Source organism: Rhineura floridana, chromosome 1 (assembly GCF_030035675.1).
Source record: "Rhineura floridana isolate rRhiFlo1 chromosome 1, rRhiFlo1.hap2, whole genome shotgun sequence".
NCBI lineage: Eukaryota > Metazoa > Chordata > Lepidosauria > Squamata > Rhineuridae > Rhineura > Rhineura floridana.
The window spans coordinates 23633782-23654760 of NC_084480.1; the positions used below are offsets into that span (position 1 = coordinate 23633782).

General features: G+C 42.0%; 2 protein-coding genes across 6 annotated transcripts in view; one reads left to right on the forward strand and one right to left on the reverse strand.

Annotated features, from left to right (window-relative positions):
• Window positions 1-20979, reverse strand: part of PDZD2 (PDZ domain containing 2) — a 355202-nt gene that overhangs the window by 190254 nt on the left and 143969 nt on the right. The window contains exon 1 of one of the 5 annotated variants that reach the window (XM_061615786.1): window positions 13571-15052. The exons of 3 other annotated variants lie outside the window; for them this stretch is intronic. The gene's annotated coding sequence lies outside the window, so the exon portion shown is untranslated. Of the gene's footprint in view, window positions 1-13481; window positions 13500-13570; window positions 15053-20979 lie in introns of those variants that run through there. One more of the 5 variants, XM_061615795.1, reaches the window with a different exon arrangement.
• The window catches only part of SUB1 (SUB1 regulator of transcription), a 414045-nt gene continuing 411139 nt past the window's right edge, over window positions 18074-20979 (forward strand). The window contains exon 1 of the mRNA XM_061615846.1: window positions 18074-18077. The gene's annotated coding sequence lies outside the window, so the exon portion shown is untranslated. The remainder of the gene's footprint in view (window positions 18078-20979) is intronic.

The following is a 20979-nucleotide window of genomic DNA, read 5'->3' on the forward strand; positions in this document are numbered from 1 at the left end:
GTAGAGGCGAGGGAGCACTTAGCCATCCTCTGCTTTAAGGAAGGATTTGAGCGCATACCAGGAAATTTAGTTTTGCACAATTAAAGTGGACTAAAGCGCACTGACACGCTAGTGCAACAAGTCCATTTTTTAAAAAAGAAACTGACTCTTTGTAGCTAGGAAAGTGATAGGAAAATGCACTGAAAAATGTGAGATGAACAGAAAGATGGCTCAACACCCTGCAAGCAAATGAGGATGCATGCAGGACGAATGCTCATAGTTGTATAATCTCTCCGCAAACAAGTAAGAACAAATGCTCAATAAAGACTGGATATAGTCTAACCTCCACATAAGCTTTGTGGAAGCGAATCATGACGACTGCTTAATAAAGAGGTCACCTGCCAAAGCCCATAGCCTTAAGTGGTCAGCTGTTTCTTGTAGGCTATAGGTGTGTCATACATATTCTGGAAGGGGACCGTGTCATATTGCTGCTGGATTTCTTCTTGTCCAGATCTTGGTCAACTGCAGTCCACTGCTCTCCTTCAAAAGCAGCTGGACTACTTTAAACCTTGCATGATCTTACTGGAGAAAAGTGAATTGCAGCTGTGAAGCAGCATTTGGAGAGTCTAACAGCTGCTTCTGGAAAACAACCGCAACACCCAGTCCGGGCAGTAAGAATTTGTGGGGGTTTCTTTTGAATTATCCCCACTGAGAATAGCTTCAGATAACACGGTTGTCGACTTCAGATCTGGATAAAAGGAGTTTCACAGCTTCCCACCCCCATAAACCTTTTGGAATACACCAATATTTTTGAAGGACTGAATCGGCTGAATGTTAGGGTGCACTTGGGTGCTTCTGTCTCTTATTCATCGGAAATTGAATTTAGAAAAAGGGCATGGCAGTCTTTTTATTACCTTTTGCAAATTTCTCCCACTCCCTTTTCCTTTTACTGATTTTCATAGGCCATTTTCCAATGTACTTTGAAGTTTCTGGCTACAGACCACTGGGAGTTGGATTAGGAATGTTTCCCAGCCAAAATACATTCAATTGAAAAAGCAGAATCCTTATATGAGGCTGCCAGAACTTGCTAAAGTCATACAAACAGGATTTTTTTATGTTGCAGAGAATTAAGGAAATGTGGCACATTGGGACAGGGTCCACATGCAAGCAACCGGAATGAGGGCATTTATTTATCTGCCTGTCAATCAAATTTGTTCTTATGGTCTTAAATTTGTAGCCCACTTTTTGCAATGCAATCAAGGCAGTATTTGCACACATCCAGTCTTTGGCCTATTGACACCAGCCTTTGCAGGGATTGGAGAAACAAGAGTCTACTATGTGGGGAAGAGGAGCTGGTGAGTGAAATCCTTGAACAGTCCTATTCTGAGTTCTGAGATTTCACTTTATCCAGATTTCTGCGATTTCACTTTATCCAGATTTCTGCTCAAAGAAGCAAGGGCTTGGAACACCTTCCTATGGTGACATCTTTCCATGAATTTGTCTAAATTATGAAACCCATGAAACTCACTGCCACAAGATTTGGTGGACTTTTTTTTTTAAAAAAAGGCATCTAATCTGGTCTTGTGACAATGAGTTTAATAATTCATAATAAACTCTTTTTAGTAATGTATTTTATATTATTGTGACCTGCCTTGGGACTTACTGGTGAAGGGTGGGAATTTATTATTATTATTATTATTATTATTATTATTATTATTATTATTATTATTATTATTATTATTATTATTATTATTATTAAAATATATAAAGAACTGTTCTTTTGTTTGCCTGAATCTCCTGGCAATCAATTTCTTTGGACCCTGGATTCTAATATTATGTGCAAGGGTTAAAGAATTTATCCGACAGCATACTTAATTTTATTCATCTCTTACATTCCTTTTATCAACTTTTTTTCTTTTCTTCTTGTTTTATGTTGTGTGAAAATTAAGAGTTATATAGGATATAAAATTTAATGTAAAAGAACCAAGCTATACATATATAAATGTTACTAAATTAACCCCCCACTAGATAATGAGGACATGATTCACTAGAAAAGACAATAATGCTGGGAAAAACAGAAGGGAGCAGAAAAAGAGGAAGACCAAGCAAGAGATGGATTGATTCCATAAAGGAAGCCACAGACCTGAACTTACAAGATCTGAACAAGGTGGTTTATAACAGATGCTATTGGAGGTCACTGATTCATAGGGTCGCCATAAGTAGAAATCAACTTGAAGGCACATAATAACAACAACAACCATGGATAAATACTTATGGATGAGATCATTATCACATAAGGGGCAAGGAAATGGCTGTACGCTATCTTGATGCTTGTTGTTCCAAAGGACCATCTTTCTATAAATCTATCTGTACATGAGATCTAAAGTGCGATCTTGTAAACTACGTTGATTTTCTTAATAAATGTTATTGTCTAAAACTTCTCAAGTCAGTATGAAATTTGTGGGGGGAAATGTTGCTTCCCAAAATTTAGCAATGCATATTCTCGCAGCTACTGGTATGTTAAGAGGAAATTGCAAATCCACTAGCACTATTTCCTCTTTTTAATAGCCTAAAATATTTTTTTTAATAATCCAAAAGTAATTGATATTCTGTGATTTGATATATTAAGGATCTTTCCAGTGTTGTTTAATTTTGGGTGAAAGAATATATGCAAGAGATCAGTATGAGGAGAATCTTCCACAGACACCCAGTACATCTTAATAAATAATACTCAATTTATGTGCAGTTAAGTAGCATTGGTAAGTTGTCTTTAAGACGTTTTCCTTTGGTACTAATCAAATATGAGGGTGCATGGTTAGACAGCCATATCTATACTTTATCGTGCATATTGTCTTAATCCTTTTTAAATGAAAAATATCATTGATCAAAAGTTCATAACAAATTGTACATTTTAATAATACGATGACTTGAAAAAGATTCCTTTATTCATAATTCAACTGCATTTTTAACTAGAAGTTATGGGGGGGGAAACCAGGACAGGAGTCTAAAACATTCAGTTTAACTATGAGATAACTTAGCAACTTTCAGTATAGTGTACAACGTTCAATATAGTGTAACTTTCCACATACTGTATAGCGAGATCACCTAGGTTTGCTGAACCCAGTGTTTGTTCATAATAAAATATTGATGTCAATCAGGGACCAGTCTGGACTAGTAGACCTTAGTAGACCATTTCTATTTTCATCAAAATAATTAAAGGTATTATCAACATCATTGAATCTTTCTTTAGAGCTTGTTTTTGAAACAGGAGGGAAGATGTGAATACTTTTTTTTTCCAGTCCAAAAGCCACACTGAGCGTCCAGGGATTAATTTTTTGTTTTCAATCAACACATTTTCAAGAAGGTCTTGGATAGCCAGCATCATATAAGATGTGTCTGTCTGTCTGTCTGTCTGTCTATCTATCTATACACACACACACACACACACACGGAAGAGAGTTGGAGGGCCATAACACTGTTGGGATCATAGCATCACAGTGGGGAAACTACGGAAGTAGTCAGTAAAAAATGTTCAGTTGTTTAAATAGAAGAAAATAGTTTTCAATGGAAAAAAATTCAGGGAGGCCTCAGGAGCACAAAACCCTTTCGGCATCATGACATCACAGTGGCAAATCCACAAAAGCTGTCAATTTTTTAAAAGAACTTTATTTTTAAGTGGCCAATTTGTAGCTGGGGGCACAAAAAGACCTCCTGGGGGGTGGGCAGATAAGGCCCACAGGCCACCAATTAGCCATAGGGCAAAATCCAAGTTGGCATCAACAGGTATGCATTTGTGCAACAGGGCTTCTGTCCTCCTCCTTCCTGCAGCCTCTTGTGTGCACCACAATCTGTTCCAGGGGGCAACTCTCTGGAGCAGATTTGAGGGATGTACTGGGGGCCTCATGAAAAAGAAAAGAGAACCTGGAAGACTCGTTCTCTAAATGGATTTGCATTGCACACGCAGTCAGACAGCATTGGAAGTCTCCCATTGTAAATCTGTTAAAGAAATATCCACGTATTTTTGTTCTGCCTTCACTACTTTATCAGGTTGATACTAATCATTGTAAAGAAGTCAGTTTCAATGCCTGATAAATACTGGCCAACAGCAGGAATCCCAAGGTCTCCTTTTGCAGAGCCCTGATAGAGCAATCTAGCAGCAACTCTTGATGCATTATTTTTCCAATTGTCTTGGTCGCCATAAGTCAGAATCGACTTGAAGGCAGTTCATTTCCATTTTTCTTCTTTATAAATTAAAAACAACACCTTTCCTCAAAGGAAAGGGGCTCCAACCCCTTTCCCCAATCAATCAGATTGTCTTTTACAATTTGATTGTCCTTTCCCAGCTCTATGGTATTGTTTTTGAGATGGTTGGTTCCTGGTGACAATATCAGAAAAGAAGTCTGAAGCAGCTCTAATGACGCCACAGTGTAAAAGGCAAGACTCCAAAGAAGTTTAGCCCATCTCTGAACCAATGATGAAAACAGTTTCAGATCACTTAATCACACTTATCTTGGGGTCACTGGCCAACGGCACTGAAACCAGGAAGTTGTAACATTCTAAATAAATATTTGTACTAGAAGATCACAGAAGAATCTTGGGAGAGTAAATAACTTTCTTCTGTCAAATATATGGTATGTGCAAGACAAGCAACTCACTGGAGGTTGGTCTGCCAGTAATTCATTAGATTTCCTTTTTCATTCATATACTGAGAAGGCATCACTGTTTCCACATTGCTGCACGATAACTGTCACCTTGGCACTGGGTGATGGAGGGTCTTTAATTTGTCCCCCTCCCTTATCAGCCAGACGGAGGCCTAAGCAAAGCACAAATTGCATCTAGCACAAATTGCCCATCATTAAAGATGGATGATTAGTGCTTAATTCCACTCCACTTACTGCCAAGCTCAACACACTTCCAAGAGAGAGCAAAGAGCAAAGATGTGTCTCTGGACCAGCAAATTTATCTAAATTTGCTACCAATATACACACGAGGAAGGACCACTGTCTGTATTGCACTCTTGGATTTGCCCCTAGGAGGACAAATTTAAGAGTTGCAGGGAAAAAAAAGCCAGCACATCTCATCAGATCTCTGTTGCATGAATTTGCAGGAAATGTGTACTGCTTCAGCTCCCTATAGTCATTTGGGGGCACATCCATTGCCTGAAAGAAAAGAACCAAAACTTGCAATTTAGGAACATTTCCCCTGCCTGCTCCCTTAAAAATGTCACCCCTACTTCCCATAGGCAAGTAGCTTTCTACAAGCCTGAGTCATAGGAACCTAGAAAGCTGTTTTTTACTGTTGGCTCATCTACCATGGCATTATCTACTTTTTTTATATTGGGAACTTTTTTTCAGCCCAGTGCCGAAATCCCTTTCCAGGGGCTGTATGCCAGAGTTGGGCAGAGCAATGGATGTGATTCATAACTTTTTATAGCACACTGCATTCCAGCCATGCAAAGGTCAGAGGTTTCTACACACTACATACACATTCATCCCGTCAAGGAAAAGGCATAGACCTGGTTCACATGACATGGTAAGCCAAACTATGGCTTAGCGAGTCCACACAAACATGTGGGCTCCTGGAGAGGAGTTCACAGTTGCTTTGCTCTTCCTTGATTCTTTTCACTGCCGCACCATGCTGAGTTAAGCCAAGGTTGGCTCTAGCTCATGGTTAGTAACGAGAGACCTTAACCACAGTCTAGGTTCAGATGACACACTAAACCATGGCTCAGCTGAGTGCAGGGGCAAAAAGGACTGGGGAGGAACACAGGAGCTGCAAGATCCTCTCTGGCAGCCTGCATGTTCACACTGCCTCACTAAGCCATAGTTTGACTTATTGTATTGTCAGTGGCGGCTGGTGGTTCCATGCCAGTGGGGCAGTGGAATCTGCTCCAGGTTTCAATCCAGACTTTCAGAGAGCTTTTCAAAGTGTTTCAAGTCCTTGGACAGCTCCTTGGCCAATTGTTTGGAACAACTGAGCAAAGGAGAAAACGGAAGCAAAAAGAAGAATTGATCTTGTTGATCGTCGAAAAAGAAACTGAACATAAACTAACTGAATCATCAGAAGTATTAGAACAATTAAATATATTGAGACAGCTATATCAAAAATGCAAACTGAAAAACTAGAAAAATACACTAACAGTATGAAGCAAAGATGGCATGAATATGCTAATAAACCATCAAGAGTGCTATTTAAATTTTTAAAAGATAAACAAACAAAAGCTCTAGTTCCATCTATTAAATATAAAGACAGAAAAACAACAAATTCAACAGAAATAGCAGAATGTTTTCAACAATTTTATCAACAATTGTACTCTTCGCAAAAACCATTAGGGGAACAAATGGATAAAATATTTTTAAATATCAACTTACTTAAAGTAACAGAAAAATAATTAAGAACCTTAGAGATAAATGTATTAGAAGAAGAGATAAGAACTACAATTAAAGCATTGGGAAATAATAAAGCTCCTGGAACAGATGGGTTAACAAACGAATTTTATAAAATATTTGTGGATACATTAACTCCTCATTATCTAACATAAATGAATCAACACAACAAAGAAAACTACCAGCATCATGGTCAGAAGCCATTATTAAAGTTATATTAAAACCAAACAAAGATCCCACCTTGCCGGAATCATATAGGCCAATTTCATTATTAAATCAAGATGCAAAAATATGGACCTCCATTATAGCAAAAAGGCATAATAATATAATACCAAGCTACATTAAGCAAGACCAAATGGGATTCATAAAAAATAGGAAACTACAACATAACGTTAAAAAAAATGTTGATTGCATAGAAATAAGTCAAAAGCAAAATTTACAAGCGTTATTTTTGTTCTTAGATGCACAGAAAGCATTTGACAGGGTGGAATGGTCATTTCTGATTAGAACCCTACAAGAAATGAACTTGGGAGGGATATTTAAATCCTGGATAGAATTAATATATCAGAAACCCACAGCAAAAGTATATGTTAATAATCAAGTGTCAAAACCTATTTGGCTGAAACGTGGAACTCGTCAGGGATGCCCACTCTTGCCATTAATATTTGCTATTTTTTTGGGACCATTAGCAACATTAATAAGAAATAACCAACAAATAACAGGAGTCAAATACGGTACAGAAGAATTTAAAATAAACTTATATGCAGATGATATAGCTTTAACTTTAACACACCCAGCAATATCTATTGAAAGCACTTTTAAGGTGTTACAACTATATAGTGATGCATCTGGATATAAAATAAATATAGATAAATCTGAGTGCTTTGGAGTTAATATATACAAAAGGCAAATAGAAAAACAGCTAAAGGACACGGGTTTACAATGGGAAGATAAACCAATAAGATACTTAGGCATTTGGTTACATCCTAATCTTCAAATAATCAAGTCCTTGGACAGCTCCTTGGAAGTTTGGACTAAAACCCGGAGGAGATTTCACTGCCCTGCTGACAAGGAGCCATCAGTTGCCACTGTGTGTTGTGCAAAAAACCCCCACATACCAGTATCATAGATCAGCCACTAGGGGGACTCAGGGAGGGTGCAGAACAGGGCCAGGGAGGGCTGTGGCCTGGAGATAAGAGATATGGCCTGGGGAGGGATGGGGAAAAGCCTGAGGGCTGGATAGAGAGGACTGGAGGGCCACATTTGGCCCCTGGGTCTGAGGTTCCTTACCCCAACTTTATAGTGACCGGCAGCAGTACTCCAGAGTTTCATACAGGATACATTCCCACCCTTGCCTCAAGATACAAAGCAGATGCTCTGCCCTTGAGCTTCGGCCAGCCAGGCAAATGCACTAGAGCAAGGCGAGTGAAAGGCGCTGCTCTACCACTGAGCTATGGCCCTTTCCTGCATCATGAACAAACCACCACACTGGCACGTCATAGAGAAGGCATGGAAGTATTTTTCTTTTCTTTCTGAAAACAAAAAACAGGCCCTTTGAGGAAATGTATTACATTTGTGCAGCTTTTTCATGAATATCAATAACACTGGTCATATAATGGCACTTAACTGACCTGCTTAGACATTATAGACCACGCTGACACACAATAAACTTGCATTTGTAGAAAAGCAGACGCAAAACTATTGTACTGAGGAATTCATTGCAAGACAGTGTTCAATGGGGAGGAGAGATGGGAAGGCCCTGCTTTGCACCATCCTTGATCTTTTTTCGCCTGGTTGAAATATGTCCTTGACCTCTGATCATGCCTCTTGCTTTCCAGGATGGAGGATAGAGAGGAATGTGTGAGCGTGTGTAGAAACTAGCCCAGTGTACAAAAGTAAAATTCACATCCGTTGCTCTGCCCATTGTTGCCTGTGGCCCCATCCACCACTGGCTGGTGGCCCCTGGAAGGCTGACCAGACAGGAGTATGGCCTCAGATTGAAAAAGGTTCCTTAGGATAAAGATCAGGAGAGCTAAATGAATACAAGACGACAGCACATGCCATTTTCCTATTTTGCAAGGCTGACCTTTGGCAAGGTACATTTCTGTCAGTTTTAATATGTAAACGATCAGAAGACAATAGGCAAGTCGTTGCAAGGATGTACATCAACACTCAACTTGTGAGGCTGACCATTTGCATGCGCAAGTGAGATTTTGCAGATCAAGTGCACCACAGAGCTTGAAAATGAATGCTTGCAGTCAGCTGTTTGTCATCAAGTGTTGAGTAATCAACAAAATAAACTGATGCACACTTCAGGTATGGATAAAGCTATAGCTCAGTGGGTAAAGCACATGCTTTCCATGCAAAAGGTCCCAAGTTCAATCCCCAATAGGGCTGGGAAAGACCCAGTCCGACACTGTGGAAAGCTGCTGCCAGGCAGTGTAGCATATAATACCAAGCAAGATGAAACAGATCAATGGGGTGACTCAGTATAAAGACAGCTTTCTGTCCTCCTGTCTGTGAACCAGAACCTGATGACTTCAGCTGAATCAGCTCACTCTCTAGTCCTTGTCAGAAAATACACCTATGCATTTAATCAATGTGCAAATGGGGTCACCTTAATTGGCCCCAACCCTTGGCAGGTGCGTGTACATTGTGAACATCTGTAGCAGGGAGCTGTATGAACAAAATGCAATTGGGAACTCTGATTGTGCAAGTGTCTGGATCGTGTAGAGCCTTCAGGTCTGTTGCTGTATGGGCAAAGGCTTCCCATCTACTGACATTCATGTTATATGCACCAACGACAGAGAGAGGGGTTAGCTAGCAGGCCCTGTTCCCTGCACATGCACTGACTGAACGCACGGATGTACTTTCTTAAGAAGGTTGCTCAGTATCAAACATTGTGTGTGTGGCGACATGAAAGTTTTGTCAGTTGCTCATTCACACACTGCAGTCGCCAACACTGGCACAGACATATAGGAAGTTGCCTCATGCCAAGCTGGACCATTGGTTCATCTTGCACAGTTATTGTCTTCGCTGACTGATAGCGGCCCTCTAGGGTTTGGGATAAGGGGTCTCCGTGGCGCAGAGTGGTAAGCGGCGGTAACGCAGCTGAAGCTCTGCTCACGGCCGGAGTTCGATTCCAAAGGAAGGAGGAAGTCAAATCTCCAGTAAAAGGGGTCGAGGTCCACTCAGCCTTCATCCATCCATGGTCAGTAAAATGAGTACCTGGCATATGCTGGGGGGTAAAGAAAGGCTGGGGAAGGAACTGGCAATCCCACCCCATATATACGGTCTGCCTAGTAAACGTCGCAAGTCGTCACCCTAAGAGTCGGATACGACTCGCACTACAAGTGCAGGGACACTTTTACCTTTACCTTTTACCCATCCCTCTTTGGAAATGCAAAGCAGATGCTCCACCACTGTGATACGGCCCTTCCCCAAGAGCAAGCAGCTGTTTCTCTGGCATGCGTGAACCAGCCCTGGAAATCAACTTTCTGCAATATTGTACGTAACGGCTGTTCTCAAGGACAGGGAACCAGACCAACAAATGTTAAGTTATCTCATCATTTTCATTTTGAATATTTGAAAGGTGCAAAAATGTAGCAAATTCATATTCTGACCCTGCAAAATTAGGGGTAAGATCACAGACACACACACAAAATATGTGGTAAAAGCAGAGTGGCATTTTAACACAGTTTGTTTTGCTGGGCATAATGGAGCATTATGAAACTAATTGAAACCACAATTAAAGCCAAATAGGGAGTCAGTGGCAGACGCGGGATTACTGAAAACTGTTTCCTGGCTCACAGCACCCTGCTCAATACACCAGATCACACCACGTTTTTTAAAAAAAATCTAAGACATATTTCAAGCTACAGCATTTGTTTTATTATTCGTTTGGCTGTACCATGCAAAGCAAAATTGCTCTGGGAGGATGGATTTTTGTTTTTTTAATGACATTCCAAATGGATTTCAGTCATGGAGGTGAAACTATATTCTTTTTGGGCGAGGGCCATATGAGGAGCCCTGAGGAAGAAAACTCAGCTGGGAGCCAGTCAGTGGAGTCCTCTCCAGCTACAGCTCAGGGCAATGGGAACAGGTAAGCATGGCCACTTTGCTAGGGGAAGCAGCAAATCAGACCTTTGCAGAGAGAGAAGGAAAATGACTGCTGGATGGGAGGGACCAGAAGCATTAGAGCTGGGGTATACCAGCATGGTGCCTTCCAGATGCTGTTGGACAACAATTCCCATCAGCCTCACCCAACATAGCCAATGGCCAGAGGTGATGGGAGTTGTAGTCCAGCAACATTTGGAAGGCACCATGTTGGCTAACCCTGAATTAGAGCAAAACAGAGATAAGAAAAACTAGAATCCCTCAACAGTGCAACTCCAAGACTTTAGGCTAGTCCTCAACTGAATGGAGCCTCTGCCAAACGAATGAGGCAAATCCCATCATCATCTGGAGGGCCTCAGGTTCCCCATTTCTGCCCTGCATCTCATTCAGTCAAGAAGATACGTCACAACTGCCACAGAACGCTGCAGCAAATGGGATCAGCTATCCCACACAGGCAAAGGAATCACTTGCAAACAGGCCCCACGCGGCCTGCAGAGAGTGAATACAATAGATAAGTATGTATTTGTATGTATTTAATTTGTATACCACTTTATATTTCCAAAAATCTCAAAGCGGTTTGCATTTCAACAAAAATCAGTATAAATTCTACATTCAATACAGTTGCTAATCATAAGAACAATAATCCACATTTTAAGTAACATAATTGAGCAATAAATCTCTAAACAATGTACATAAAATGAAAACAAAGAGAATCATATACAAAACAAAAAAAGAATATGACAGTTATAAAATATATCTAATTCACATGAATATTACGGTTAGTTTGCAGCTCGTTCTGAGTGTCCAGCATGTGTAACTGACAACAATAATCCTAGTTGTTTTCGTTTTTTTGACTCTCCTGATGGAAAATGCCTTCGCTTTTATGCCAAAAACATGGCCCGCCAATGTTGCTGTTTACGGACCATGCCCATCTGCACAGGACCACCATAAATTGGTACTGTAACTTTTTGCCTAAATACCCCCATACAACTTCCTTGATACAGCAAAGGAGAGAACACACTATTTTCAGTTGCATTTACACAACAAACAACTTTGTGCATTTCTCCTGTCCGTTGATAGTCCACCAAAAACCAATCAGATAGATCTGAGCTGCAAAAACCAATCAGATAGATCTGAGCTAAGCACACAGGAAGGGTCACAGCGTAGTGGCAGAGCACATGCTGTGCATGCATCAAGTCTCAGGCTCAGGCTCTGCCCTCTCAGGTAGACCTCTGCTGGCCACCTTGGAGACCGGCTCCCAGTCCCGCTGCTTGGTGTGAAGGAATACAATTCAGCCACCTGGCTGAAACTAAGGTTATTTGGTCAGTGCCTGGATGGGAGACCACCTTGAGTTCCATGATGGAAAGAAGGTGGGATATAAACATTCTAAGCAAATAATAAAATATTACTGGGATAAACAGACCAGGCACTTCATCTATTTATGTGAGTTCTGCAAGGAGACCCAAATCACACACAAAAATATGCATAAACCTTCCCTTTCCTGAGAGGGAAGTCAAAGATGGCGTTCTCCCATGTGCAACAGGGGTGTGACTATGAGAGATAAAGAAGGGCAGTTGGATAGGAGATGCCAGTAGGAGACAACAGAATGTAGGTATAAGGCCGTGATTTAAAAGAACTTGATGTTCTTTTAAAAAGGGAATCTTTTATTAATACATATTTGATGAGATGTTATTGACCAGTGCACAACAGAGAGAGATGCTAATTGGTCTTCTTGCAATTTCTTTACTTATTCATTCATTCATAAGAGCAGCATGCAAGGTAATATAATTTGGGCATCTGTCTTTGCCAAGACCCTTCCAAAAATAAAGATGAGTGTGGAAAGTCATTTGCCAAAAGCTGCTACTATGGGAAAGACATGGCTGAGCAATCTAATATTTAACAGTCCCAGCTGCCTTTTATTTTTAAGCCACATTTTACTTATTAGTTTCATTTACAATATTCCCTCCCGCAGTCCCACTGCAAGCCTGGACCCTGCCAAAACACAGTACTAAACAGATACTTTGCATCTGCATTGTTTTAAAAACAAAAAAGTTTATTTAAGCACACCTGCGCTCTGTAAATACAAGGTCATCACTTAAATAGCATATAGCTTGCAGACTCCACACAAATCAAAATCCCAATTAGAAACACCTACCTGCAAAATCAACTTTAACTCCAGCTTTTTCATATATGTAAGCATGTATGCATATGCTCTGTGATACTTATACCAATTTGCTTACTGTTCAGCACAAAGTTAATTGCAGAAAATATCTCCATTTCTGTATTTAAAAACTTCCCTTTTTCTTTTTACTATGCATAATTATTTGGGACTAGAGCTTGAAAAACTTTTCACACTGGCATATACGATGCTTTTACATTTTGCCGATTTCAATTCCAACAACAGTTTCCTCTCAATAAAGTGTTTAGTGGATTTGGACAGACCTCTGCTTGCCTCAGGCCAGAACATAATCTCATCTCATATGAAATTGTAAACAATGCTTTTGCCCAAAACCCTTGTCCAGTTTTGCAGAACTGAGAACTCCAAAAGCAAAACCACAGTGGAAATCAAAGCACTGATAAAGTAGTGTTAGTCCTAGATTAACAGGGAGTCCTCCCCAGGCTTCCCCCCCCCATACACTCTTAAACCAGGGGTGTTATTGCCCTCTCTGCTGACTTTTAATCTTGCCTCTGCTGAGTACATTTGGAGTTCTAATACACCTCCCAGATTTAAATCAAGACAGATTAATTCCGATTGCAAATACCCCTTTGAAGTTACAACTGCAGACAAAACTGCACAGGATAAGCAGCATCACCTATGTGTGTGCATACCTGTGGCATTTCGTGGTAAGGAAAGTTAACCTGATCAAAACCCAGATTCAGAAAGAACAATGGTAAATGGAGCTTTCAGGGGCAATGGATACTTCTAGCAGTAAAACAAAAAAATATATACTGTAAGTTTCATCAGCAAAAAAAAATTTTTTTTTTCAGGAGAAACCACACCTGGGGTTGGAACTGGCATTTTAGCTGCATAACTTTTTCGCCTCTGTGCACATTCCAGCCGAGCAGATCCTAGGGCACGTTACTCATACCTCTTTTCCTTTCAAATCCCCTTCATGGATGTTCTTTCTCCTCTCTGATAGCCTTGCCTTCCCTGGAATTTCTAGAAGGAGCAGCTGGCGTCTCTGGGTTAATCCAGGAGCTGGTGGTTTAGCAATCCCATGAGTCTGTTAATTAGTTGAGCCGCTCGGTGGCACCCAAGGCGAGAGACCCCAGGAACACCCGAGGAGGAAGATCCAGCTGCTCCTACTGCCGTGTCCACCTCTGCCCAAGACGCACTTTCCACATACACCCACACCCGTCCCTCCAATGGGCTTGTTTACCCTAAAAAAGAAAAAGGAGAGAGAGAGAGAGAGAGAGAGAGAGAGAGAGAGAGAGAGAGAAGCAGCAGCAAAGCCTTCTGGAGGGGCTCCCTTACATGAGTTTCCAGAAGGCTGGGAGAACGCACCTCCCTCCTCTGGTTCACTGCCTCTGGCTAGAGAAGCAGGAAGGCATTCCTGATGCTGCTCTGTCAGTTGCAGTGTGCTCAGCTGTCAAAGCTGCCCAAGTTGGACCCCCGCTCCCCAAAAGCAAAAAAAAAGGCAGCGTCAGTGGGCGAGCGAGGAGAGGTTCGGCTTAGTCAGACAGGTGGATCCAACGTGAATTCCCAGGTTGCCATTAATTCCCAGGAGAGAGGCTTCGGTTAAGCCCAGGCAGCCCGAGAGACCTTCCACGCTGCAAAAAATAAAAATAAAAGCCCCAAGTCCGTTATTTCAGGCACGATCACTTCTCTGCTCCCCGCCCTGCAGTGGAGAGGCTTCCAGTTATCCCACAGGGGCAAAAAGTCAGGAACGGGTCGCAAGAGACCCTGGAATGCAACTGTACTACGCAAGATGCCTCCTTCAGCCCTGCTGGCTCAAAGCGTCTGATCTGACGGTACAGCTCAAGCATTTCCTCTCCACCTTCTCTCGCCCACAGCGGGCCTCCCCCTCCGCTCGGCTAACTTCAGTCAGCAAGGTCCTTCCCCAGGGGGCAGCCCAGCCTCGGAGCCGTCCAGCTGCAAAGCGATTAGGAAGCATGACCCAGGCAGCCGAGCTGTTGATAAGCCGCTTCTCTGGAGGGCTTCCTGTCTTGAGCAAAGGGGGACACCAAGTTGACAAGACAAGGCAGCTCGTGTTCATCATCCTCATCCTATAGTGGGAGGTTGTCTTGTATTTTTCAAGGGGTCACTGCAAACTAGTGTTGACGACAAAACAACCTGAATATCAAAGTTTGTGACAAATAAACTTGAGCAGAGTTTTTTTTCTCTCTCTCTCATTCTCTCTTTTTAGGGTAAGCCACTCACCCTCGCAGGCCAATGAAGCCTGCAACCATCACACCATTTGCTCAAAAGTAGCCCCACTGGTTTCACAGGAGCACACCGGAGGAAGTGGTTTGAGGATTTCAGCCAAAGAATATGCTCATCCAAAACCACCAGCCGTTAAAGTACTACTGCATTTCAGCTCTCAGGTCCTCTGGGGGTGAACATAAATTCCCCAGATGGATGGCTGTTGAGTACCCAGACATAAAGCCATGTTTTTGACCTCTTGTGGTCATTTAAGACCCTTCCCTAGGCATTGCTTGTCAGGTGTTTTAGCCCGTTCCTGGCATGCTCTTTTATGATAGTTATAATGGGTTGTATTCAACTAATTTCTACTCAGAGTAGAGTAGACCCATTGAAATGAATTAATCTAAGTCATGTCTATTAACTTTAATGGGTTTACTCTGAGTAGGAGTAGCATTAAGTGCTGTCCATTGCCCCGGCTTATGTTAATTGTCAGGGGTGTTGCTAGGTACTTAAAGGACCCTACACACAAATCTGAAGGGATAAGTAGAGAGGGCTCTTGGCAAATTAAGATGGTAGCTGGTTGGGGTCTGACCAGCACTGTATTTTGCAGTGGGTCCAGCCATGCTGTGAGCAAAGATGTTACATATAAGTTTTTTTTAAAAAGTGGGAAGAGCAGGGGTTCTGATCAGCACTGTACTGGCAAACTCAGAAGTGCACCATCCCTTCCTGATAGTCATGCCACACCCCCTCACAGCCATGCCCCCATTGCACTTTCCCTTGCTCTCCCTGTTGTTTTGCAAATCCACATTCACTACAACATACGTCCCTAGGAGCCAATCAGCATGAAAGGGGAAGCTGTGTGTTAGCTGCTGAGAAGAATCTTCTCAGTGGCTGACTCACCTTTCACTTTGATTCCTATCAGTATGAAAGGACAAGAATTCTTAAGAGTGGCTAACATGCTCCCTTATCAAACTGATTGTCTCATACATAGGGACCTGGCTGGAACCTGCTCCCAAAAAAGTCACAGGTCTACAACTTCCCACAACCTCAGATGACTACACCCCTAGATCTCAGGCCAGGCACCAAACACCCAGGGCTTCCCCCCCAAAAAAAACACTGGTGCACCAAACAGAGGAACAAGCTCTTGGTGGACAGAGTGTTATGGACAAACACCCAAGGCATGGTCTAAGGCCACCACCTTGCTGAAGCTAACCAGGTCTGGACCTGGTCAGTAATTGGATGCCAGACTACCTGAGAACCATTTGTAGAGAAGAAGGTTGTTTTATAAATGTAAGAAAATAAATAAGAAATCGGATAAAATATCAACTCTTCTGCCCCTGTTGACATCACACACACACAGCCTCTGAAACAAAATGGAAATGGACTGCCTTCAAGTCGATTCCGACTCATGGCGACCCTATGAATAGGGTTTTCATGGTAAGTGGTATCCAGAGGTGGTTTGCCATTGCCTTCCTCTGAGGCTGAGAGGCAGTGAGTGGCCCAAGGTCACTCAGTGAGCTTCATGGCTAAGTGGGGACTCAAACCCCAGTCTCCCAGGTCGTAGTCCAACACTCTAACCACTATGCCACAACGCAATGCCACCTTAAAAGGCTCTGCAATGGGATCTGGTGATTCTGTCAATGAGTCCATGGCTGTCCCAAGCACATCAGTCTATTTTCCCTGCTAACGTACATGACGCTTAGTCTACTTTCATCTGCCATCACATCAGATGCACAATCCTAGGCAATTGCTGGTAAAATTGGGAAAACAAACCACCCAACAATCTTCCAATGAAAGCAGATAGATTTGTGTGGTTTTTTACATGAAGCAAAATAGTACCCTCCTCACAGTGGTGAAATGAGTATGTGGCTTCAGAAAGGTGTTTTCCCATGGAGTCCTGATGCAGCTAGCAAGACTCACTTCGGAACAGACTTTTCCCTCCCACTTGCCACACAACCCACTTATTTTTATGTTTTAAATACCACAAATGCTTACAGTGTCCTGCCAATTGAGCACTAATCACTCCACATGATCACAGCTCGGGGTATGGTAGCCAAGTTGATCAGGTTTGTATCAAAGCAAGGATGCTGGTGTTGCAGCAGCTAAATGGATACATTTCAGCAAATATGCTTCTTTATTGAATACATTATTTTGTACGCACCAGTAACTGGCACATATAGTGAGAAACAGGTACCAATTCTATTCAATCGGCCAAGCTGGAGAATACGAGAGGTGGAGCCCAGCATTTTCAAAAACATTACAGAGTAATGTGCATGCACACACAGGCCCAGGGAGATGCCAGAATTCCACAATTCATTCTTCAAATGCCGGAGATTCCAGTCCTACCCACCTCTGAACCCTTGGTTGTACCTATTGAGGATGACTGTGTCCATAATAAAGGCCACAGAATCTCTGACTACTGGTATTCCACACCTTGGTTTTACGTATATATAGTAACAGAATTTACTGCTTTGCAAAAAGTTTATCTATTGGCCCATGGCACGTTCCCCCTTTTAATCAGGGTTAATGTTTTTCTCTGGGTTTATCGATCTGAGGGATTCTAAAACAGTAAATTGTGCATGCAGCTATATAGCACAACTAGCCAATATTTGAATGTTGCACTTACATGAGATAAGCATTAGTGGCATAATGTCACTATCTGGGTGTCAGAGAGACCAAGGCTAAAACTGGGGGCTTCCTAACTGATTCTGCTGCCCTTTTTGGCAAGCCACTTGGGGCTGCAAACAGAAGGCTGAAACACTTGTACTATCATCTGAGGTTCCAGAGTAGCTCTAACTGCCCAAGCAGTCTATTAGCTTCACCCACCTTGGTTGGGTGAGGGCAACAGCAAAATTCTAGCCCTCTGCCCGGCTCTTTAGACACGCTTGCCAATACCTGCAATTCCCAGCTTTTTTATCTTTTCCATAGCCTTCCCAGATTTGCCTTCAGCAAAATCTGCCATAACATATTTCACTTTGCTTCAGTCCCTGTTCTGTTAGAACTGATACCTCCAGCACTCTGAATGGCCCACACCACAATGATGCGTCACTGGATTTAGCTGTACGGTATTTCCACACCACATGAGCACATATGCCAGTGTGGCATAGTAGGAGACCAAGGTTTAAATCCACACTCAGCCGTGCAGCTCACTAGGTGTCCTTGGCCCAGTCACATTCTCTCAGCCTAATCTACCTCACAGGATTGTTGTAAGGATCATGTGGTGGGAGCAGAACCATGTGCGCCACCTTGAGCTCCTTAGAGGAAAACTATGATATAAACATAATAAATAAATAAATCCATAGGTTGGCTATTCATTGGCTACCACAAGGCACAGGCCAGAGCAATCACTGATGCAGGTGGGTCAACTTGTTCCAAATCTGTTGGGGCTACCCCTTCCTACTTCCTGACACATAAGGTAACCTAGAGACCTATTCACACTAATCTTTTCAAATAATTATTCTAGCACATGAAACCTACTTTCATAACTATGTGGTCTTGATTACCGGGATAACTAGAGCTGAAACAAAGTATTTTGAAATTTGACATAATTTCAAATCTCCTAATATTATTATTATTTATTTATTATTTGTTAGATTTATATCCCACCCTGCCTCCCAGTAGGAGCCAAAACAAACAAAAACACTAAAACAAAACAAACAAAAACACTAAAACAAAACAAACAAAAACACTAAAACAAAACAAACAAAAACACTAATAACACTTTAAAACATCATAAAAACAGACTTTAAAATATATTAAAACCAAACAACCATTAAAAACATACTAAAACAAAACATCTTTAAAAATAAAACATTTTTTTAAAGTTTTAAAAACATCTTTTAAAAAAAAGGTTTAAAAACATATTAAAAAGCAATTCCAAAACAGACACAGGCTGGGATAAGGGCTCTACTTAAAAGGCTTGTGGAAAGAGGAAGGTCTTCAGTAGGCGCCGAAAAGATAACAGAGATGGCAGGGAATTCCAAAGGGCAGGTGCCTCTACACTAAAGGTCCGCTTCCTATGTGGTGCGGAATGGACCTTTGGATGAGATGGTATCTGCCCTCACCTGCAGACCATAGTGACTGACTGGATATACAAGGTGCAAGATGATCTTTCAGGTATCCTGGTCCCAAGCTGTATAGGGCTTTGTACACCAAAACTAGAACCTTGAACTTGTCCTGGTAGTTAATAGGTAGCTAATATCAAATTTGAGGGCTTTAGACGTACTTATAGTCTCTCTAATTTTCACGTGAGGGCATACAATAGCAGCCTTCCCCAACCAGTGCATTCCAGATGTTTTGGGCTACAACTACCATCACTCCCAAGCAGCATGGCCAATGGTTAGGGATTATGGGAGTTGTAGTCTAAAATGTCTAGAAGGCACAAAGTTGAGGAAGGCTGGCTTATAACTTAGTCAATGTGTCCTCCAGATGTTGTTGGATTATAGCACCCATTAGCTCCAGCCAGCATGATCAATGGTGAGTGATGATAGGAGTTATTGTCTAACAACATCTGAAAGGTGCCATGTTGGCTGCCCCTAGATTAAGCAGTTAATTATTAAATGCTTGTAGAATTTCAATGATAGTTGCAAAATACTAAATATCATAGCATGCCAGCTTTCAAATACCAAATAACATTTTATATTAGCTATTAAATACCACCAAAATCAATAATTAACTATGCATTACCAAGCACAGTCTTCAAATATTGGTGTTAAATTTCAAATTTTCGAGCACCTGACGTCCAGATTTGTAGAGAAGAATTTTCAGGAGAAGGGGGGGGGGAATTGTTTCAGCTCTTACTCTTACTGAGTGATCACGCCACTCTCTTGACACATGGAGATATACTTGCTCTCAGCCTATAATTATTTAAACATGGATATGGAGTGCAAAAACCTGCATGCCCTGACAGAGCTCTGCATTTTATTTCCCATTTAGAATAGTCCCTTGATAGCCATACGGCACAGAAAACTTTAATTCATGAAAAATATAAATACGCTTCAGAACTAGGATGTGTCATGGAAGTGAAGAAAGGGGCCACAAGATGTACAAAACATTCCCACAGTGCAATATAAATAATGCATTATTGTGTGTGCATTCTTTCAAAGATCTAATACCAATAAAGACTGGAGAGAAACTGTCAGGCAGCAACACTTCTGCTTATCTGGATCTCCTGCATCCGGATCTCACTACACTCATCTCACTATGTGTCTCAATGAGAAGGAGCCATAGCTTAATGTTACAGCACATGCTTTGCACGCAGAGGGTCCCAGTTCAATTACTAGCATCATCTCCCCTTCAAAACAACCTCAGGCATCAAGGCTGGGAAAGGTCCCTGCCTGAAATCTCACTGAGGGACAGAGAGAGAGAGAGCAACAGCTGCTATAATTACAGTACTGGAACATAAGAAGCTACTCTACACTGCAGGTGTGAGGAACCTTCAGAACTACAGCACCCATCACCCCTGACCATGCTTGTGGGGCTGAAGGGAGTTGTAGTTCAGTAACATCTAGAGCAGCCTTTCCCAACCAGTGTGCCTCCAGATGTTGTTGGACCACAACTCCCATCAGCCTCAGCCAGCATGGCCAATGGTCAGGAAAGATGGGAATTGTGGTCCAACAACATCTGGAGGCACACTGGTTGGGAAAGGCTGCTCTAGAGGGTTAAAGGTTCCCCACACCAGTTATACTGAGTCAGACCATTGGTCCATCTAGCTCAGTATTGTCTACAATGGTTGGCATAAGAATGTAAGAAGAGCTTGCTGGGTAAGGGCAATGGACCACCTAGTCCACTATCCTGTCCTCACAGTGGCCAACCAGATGCCCACGGGAAGGCCAAAAGGAGGACCTGAGAGCAAAAGCTCTCTCCCCATCTGTGGTTTCCACCAGCTGGCATTCAGGGCCACACTGGAGTAACAAGTCAGGATAAAGCAGGATCAAATACATGTTGCACCTTTTTGTTTCATGACATCTAGAAGTTGGGTTTTGGATTTGGGGTCTTTATCTGGGGTTAAAGGGACATGGCAGTCCTTAGGCAGGATGAGGTACATGATGTAAAGTCCATGAAAGGGCTTGATCAGTGGTGGCTCCTATGGAAGCCTCTCCCTGCTGAGATGTGCCTGACCCCGTATCTTTATAG